This window comes from Podarcis cretensis, assembly GCF_951804945.1.
Source record: "Podarcis cretensis genome assembly, chromosome: 1".
Classification (NCBI taxonomy): domain Eukaryota; kingdom Metazoa; phylum Chordata; class Lepidosauria; order Squamata; family Lacertidae; genus Podarcis; species Podarcis cretensis.
Genome location: NC_137170.1, coordinates 123,861,286 through 123,867,372, shown reverse-complemented (window position 1 = coordinate 123,867,372; position 6,087 = coordinate 123,861,286). Strand labels below are relative to the sequence as shown.

At 45.1% G+C, this 6,087-nt stretch overlaps 1 long non-coding RNA gene across 1 annotated transcript; it reads left to right on the top strand.

Annotated features, from left to right (window-relative positions):
- The first annotated feature begins 5,057 nt into the window (after window positions 1–5,057).
- Window positions 5,058–5,566, top strand: LOC307220878. The gene is made up of 2 exons (XR_013841138.1): window positions 5,058–5,130; window positions 5,162–5,566. It is a non-coding gene; the product is annotated as an uncharacterized lncRNA (long non-coding RNA).
- Window positions 5,567–6,087: the final 521 nt, after the last annotated feature.

Below are 6,087 nucleotides of genomic sequence, written 5' to 3'. Positions count from 1 at the left end.
TCCAACTCTAACTCTAACTCCTCCCCTTGGGTCCCACTGGCCAATCACTTCACACACATGTAATCCTTTCCTTATGACCCACCTAGGAGGCAAACGCCACATGGTGTTTCTCAGAGAAAAAACTTGCTCCTTGCTAATTTGCATCTATGTTGGTCTTTGCCTGCATTCGAGTTTTGAAATGGCTCCTTGGGTATCACTGAGGGGATGAGGAGCTGTTACTGCACTCCAACTGTCAGGGAGCTGGCAAGGAGGGCAGGTTGTTCACAGACCAGAGAAAGACAGTGAAACCACTTGGCTAACTTGCAGCTAGTTTCTTTATGAAGGAAGCAGAACAAAGCACACATGGAGACTTCGAAGTGTTGCTCCTGTCTAGATGAAGCAGTTGCCCAGACTGCCCACTTCCCTCCCTAGACCTCTGTGTCAGGCCCATCTCTCTGTCTACAGCGAGTCCCAAGGGACCCTCTCCGTGTCTGCCTGGCTCTCTGATCGGTGACACACCAATACAGTCCTACCTCATGTTACGTTTGCTTCAGGTTGCGCGTTTTCTTTCTTTTTTAAAAAAATAATTTTTATTAACTGGCCAATCACATCAAATTAAATCACATCACATAAATTCCGAATTACAAAGCCAAATTTTGAATTTTGTTGGGGGGACCCATACTTCAAGATCCGAAGGGGGATTCTGATCATCTTCTTGCTACTGCGTTAATGTCCAAATCAGTCCAAACAGGGTTCATAGTTCTCTCCAGTCTTATCTTGCTGTTTCCACATCACATCTTGTTCATATATTTTCTCTTTTTTCTTTATGATCTCTTCTGATAGTCTCCTTAAGCCGATAAACACCAATATAATAATCCTGTGTGACAGGTTGCGCGTTTTCAGGTTGCGTCCTGCGGCAACCCGGAAGTAACAGAACGGGTTACTTCCGGGTTTCGCCGCTATCGCATGTGCAGATGCACAAAATGAAGTCATGCGCATGCACAGAAGCGGCGAATCATGACCCACGCGTGTGCAGATGCACAGGGTTACTATCTTTTCAGGTTGCGAATGGACCTCCAGAATGGATCCCATTCGCAGCCAGAGGTACCATCAGGTAGATGCATTGTTCTGGGAGGGGGCTGCCTTGCAGGCTGTCAGCAGAGAAGCTGTCAGAGTGGCTCTGCCGTAGAGCTGCCAAGTCTGATTCCTGTCCCTGCCCTGTGCTGGGGCACTTGTCTGTTTCCTTCTCTTCATCATCCTTCAAGCTCCCTGCCTCCAGTAGTTCCCAGATCGTCCCCTCCTTTGGGCTGTGGGCGGTTTCCCACCACTGTATTCTGCTCTGGTCAGACCTCACCTGGAGTACTGTGTCCAGTTCTGGGCACCACAGTTCAAGAAGGACACTGACAAACTGGAACGTGTCCAGAGGAGGGCAACCAAAATGGTCAAAGGCCTGGAAACGATGCCTTATGAGGAATGGCTAAGGGAGCTGGGCATGTTTAGCCTGGAGAAGAGGAGGTTAAGGGGTGATATGATAGCCATGTTCAAATACATAAAAGGATGTCACATAGAGGAGGGAGAAAGGTTGTTTTCTGCTGCTCCAGAGAAGCGGACACGGAGCAATGGCTCCAAACTACAAGAAAGAAGATTCCACCTAAACATTAGGAAGAACTTCCTGACAGTAAGAGCTGTTCGAAAGTGGAATTTGCTGCCAAGGAGTGTGGTGGAGTCTCCTTCTTTGGAGGTCTTTAAGCAGAGGCTTGACAACGATATGTCAGGAGTGCTCTGATGGTGTTTTCTGCTTGGGAGGGGGTTGGACTCGATGGCCCTTGTGGTCTCTTCCAACTCTATGATTCTATGATTCTAGGAGCCAGGATCTAATTCCTCTCCCTCTGTGCTTCCCCTGGGGGGCTCTTGGTCAGGCAGCTTCCGCCACCCCTCCTCAGCCAGCCAGGCCCTGACATCAACTCCCAGCAGCTCACATAATATGACCCTGTGGTCAAGGATGATGGGAGTTGTAGTCCAACAACAGATACCCCATCGTTTGGCTAAACTAAGAGCACTAAAAGCAGTTTTGTGGTAGTAAAACAATTGGTTCATCTTCAAACTAAGTATGCAGCAGCACTGCCCATATTGAAATAGATCTGCACCAGAAAAGATTTGTTCAAAAGTCAGTGGTGTGTAGGAATACTTGCATGGTTTAACAAAAGCTGCTCGTTGGGCTTAGAATTTTAATTCTAAAGTCTCTCAGGTTTCCTTTACTGTTCATCTAGTCAGCCTGAATATCTCTGTGACATCAGAGTAGTTAAGCCAATAGCAATTAAAAGGACAATGACAGTGTTGCGTAAAAGCTGAGGAAACCGATGTTTATATATATGAAGATTCACAGCATTTGGAAACACTGGATGAAGAGAATAGGGCCCCAAAGAGGAACTCAAATAAAGGTCAGTTTTGCTCTTTAACTAGGGGTGGGATGAAATTCTGTTCAGTTCACCTCCTTCCCAAGCCACACTTCTCTGAGTTTTGCGATGCAATTCTCTAATAAAAAAAAAAATATGTGTTTATAAAATGCATACATTTAGAGAAGTGTGCTGAACATGTGTGCATTCTAAAAAAATTGTATTCTGTTAGGGAGATGTTGCTTGCCAAGATGTGTATGTGAGGCACAATTGTGTACAGAAATATTCACATCAGGAGCATATCTGCACTAAAGTGTTGACAATTTTTGTGAAGTCTTTCTTTTTTTAGTTAAAAACAAAACCAATGCAGAAAAGTAGCAAATGGAATTTAGCATTGAAAAACCAGAAGGACTCAAAATGGATAGATTCACCAAGAATAAGAATAAGAATAAGAATAATCCCCTCTGTGACAGGATTGATGGAGATAAACTACTGCTAACCCATAGTCTCAGACTTTTGCTGACATGGATAGGTAGCTCTGTTAGAATCCCTGAGCAATTGTATGGTACTCCCTCTAGGAGCAAAATTTCACCAAGAAAGTGGCATCCATGGGCAGGAAGAAAGCGAGACCTTCCGAATTTCTGTTCAAGGTAAAGGGGAAAGGCCTGTTTTTTTAACGGCGGCAACTTGGTTTTAGCAGCTTACAGAGACAAGGAGAAGAGTGGGCATTTTCATCGCTCCAAATCCATGGGGCATTGGTAGAAAAGTTAGCAGTTGTGAAGCGGCAAACAGCTGCATGGACGGGTATTCAGGAAGGATGATTCAGTGTGACCAGGCAGGGGCGAGAGCTGTGTGAGTAGGACTGGGTACGCACAAGTGGTTGTGGGTGGTTATGACTGAGTATCACCACAGAGGAGCAAATTAGAATGATGTGTCAGAGCAAAAGAAAAGAGACTGGGTGTTATTCGGCAGCAGTTGACTCCTGTGGAGATAGGTATACTTGACCCGGCACAGAGATACAAAAGCAGATTTTTAAAATCAAAACCATCATCCAGATTTTTGATGATGTTTTCCCCCATACGTTCTAACCATCGCTCATTATCAAGTGCAGTCCCTATTTTCTGGTTCCTGTCCTTGCTGAATCACTTGCACATAAGAAAGAGACCCGTCAGGTAAGCTCAAAGGCCCATCTAAGTCCAACTTCCAGTCCTCACAGATGCCTATGGGAAGCCCACAAACAGATGTTCCTTTCTTCATCGGAGACAGTACTTTTTTTAAAAAAAAAAAAAGGTTTAGGGATACTCTCATTTTGACTCAAGAAAATCACCATTTTATAGTTCAAATCGGAGGAAATAAATACAGTAAAGGGACCAAAGTATAAAGAACATGCTACAAAAGAAGCTTCTGGTGAGACCGCAGGGACATTGCTATGCCTGACAACAAATCCTAATTGTGTTTCGAGAACCCGACCCCGCGAAGTGAAATGAAGACACAAGGACACGTGATATAAGGTTAATGGGCTAGAAAAGGCCACAACTTTATTGATTACAGCAATGAAAAGGTATTGGCTTAGGCATTGGATTGAAACAAGTGGGTTTATTCACCAGTAGGTGGAGCCTGTTGATGCTGATCCAACTATAGGCTCACCTCCTGCTGTCACCGAGGGTCGTGCCATGGCCTCCCGCCAAGCAGGCATCGGACAGAATACACGACCGCCAGATACGACGATGAGGAATGAGGCCAGGGAGAGGCTAGTGCTGCAGCAAAAGGCTGCTGAACACGCTCCCTCCGTGGCACCTGGTTGGATGGCCACAGGAGGGGGGCGTGAGCACCAGCCAGGTGAGCTGGAGGCAGGGGGCAAATGCCCCCCTGCTGGGCGGTGCTCGTGCTCCCGCCCACAACCACTCCCCTCTCTTTCAGGGAGGAGAGTCTTTATTGGATTCTTTTGCCCCATCTTTTTGTGCCTGCCAAACAGCCGTGTCATTTTTTATTCTCTTGTTAATTATGCTGTTTTAAATGTGCATTTTATAGTTTGACTTCACTTAGCAATGTTTTTTTAAAAAAAATGTTTAAGATGTTTGTTGTTGTTGTTGCTAACTTTGTGTTAAGTCTGTATTCTGTAGCTGACCTCCTTTGTAGTGTTTTATTTTGAAACCTATAATATTTTAGTTTTCTGTTAATTATATCGCTTTGACTGTATACCCTATATTTGACTTTCTTCAGAAATGTTTGATTCAAGATTGCTTTATTGATGCTTTAATATGTTGTAAACCGCTTTGGGATTTTTCTTAAAAATATAAAGCGCTATAGAAATGAAATAAATAAAAAATAAAAAAGTTACCTCCACATTGCACACTGCTTCGCACATTAAACACTCACTTCCGTGTGAGACTCAGGAAACACCGGGAAATGAAGGAAATGAAGCCGCCATCAGAGGTGGTAACAACGAAACTGACCAATCGCTGTGCTAGATTCCAACTCCTACTTCACACATTAAACGCTCGCTTCCGTCTGAGACTCAGGAAACACGGTGACAGGAAATGAGGCCGCCATCGGGGGCAGCAACAGAACTGATGATTCACCACGCTATTCAACGGAACTGATGATTCCCCGTGCTAGAGAAGAAACTATTTTTTTAAAAGATTCACAAAATGTTTAGGGGTACACGTACCCCTGTGTCCCCCCCCCCGAAAAAAGCACTGATCGGAGAAATGTTGGGTGGATGCCTCTATTTTCATCAGAGAAATGTTGGAGGGTACCCTATTTTCATCAGAAAAGTGTCGGAGTGTATTCTTCTTTGGTGGAGACCCGGTGCCATTTTATTATTTCGCCTCAGGTTCCAAAACGCCTTGGGCCAGCCCTGTCTGTGGACCAGTTGTAGTCTCAAACATCTGGAGGGCATCAGGTTCCCAGACTACAACTCCCATCATCCCACAGGCCATACCTGACTGGGGCTGCTGGGACTTGGAGTCCAAAACTTCTGAAGGGCACCTGGTGAGGGATATTTGCTTTTATTATCGATATCTTTGTGACTTGAATGAGAATAAAAACACATTTGGCCTTGCAGAGGCTTTTTGAGGGAGAAGAACAACAATGCCACAGTGGGAGGCCTGGGCTGTGAGCGCCTCTGACAAAAACAACACCTAGGCTTACAACGGGAAATCAAAGCTTTTGTGAAAATGGTTGGTTTTTTTTTAATTAAAATCCCACATCCGAGGTGAGCAGGCATCGCTTTGGCCCTAGTCCTGCTTACTCACAGGATACATCACAACTTGGAATGAGAACAGGGGGTGGAAACGCTCAGCCTCTGCCGCATTTTAAATAGCTTTGTTCCAGATTGAGCGATCATTGTAATTAAAGTGAAGCCGACTGTCACCCAAATTGAAGCTACCAAATTGCAGGTCTGAGAGGGGATGCAGAAGCAGGTATCCAACTGCCTGGCAATCCAAAGGCATAAATGAAACTTTCGAGTTTGCATCCATTGAGAACGTCGTCAGGTTGGAATCCGCACAGGAAACGGAAGTGGAGAGGTTCCTGGTAAACTGGGCATGACCATTTTGAAAAAAGAAGCCCAAGTGGCTCAGTGGTTTAGACCACAGCGCCACCCACGCCCTTTACCCACCGATCAGTATAGACAGTGAACAGGTAAACGGAGCCGTGATCTGGTTCAGGATAAAACAGCTTCCTAAACTCAGAAGGCCTTTTCGTGTGT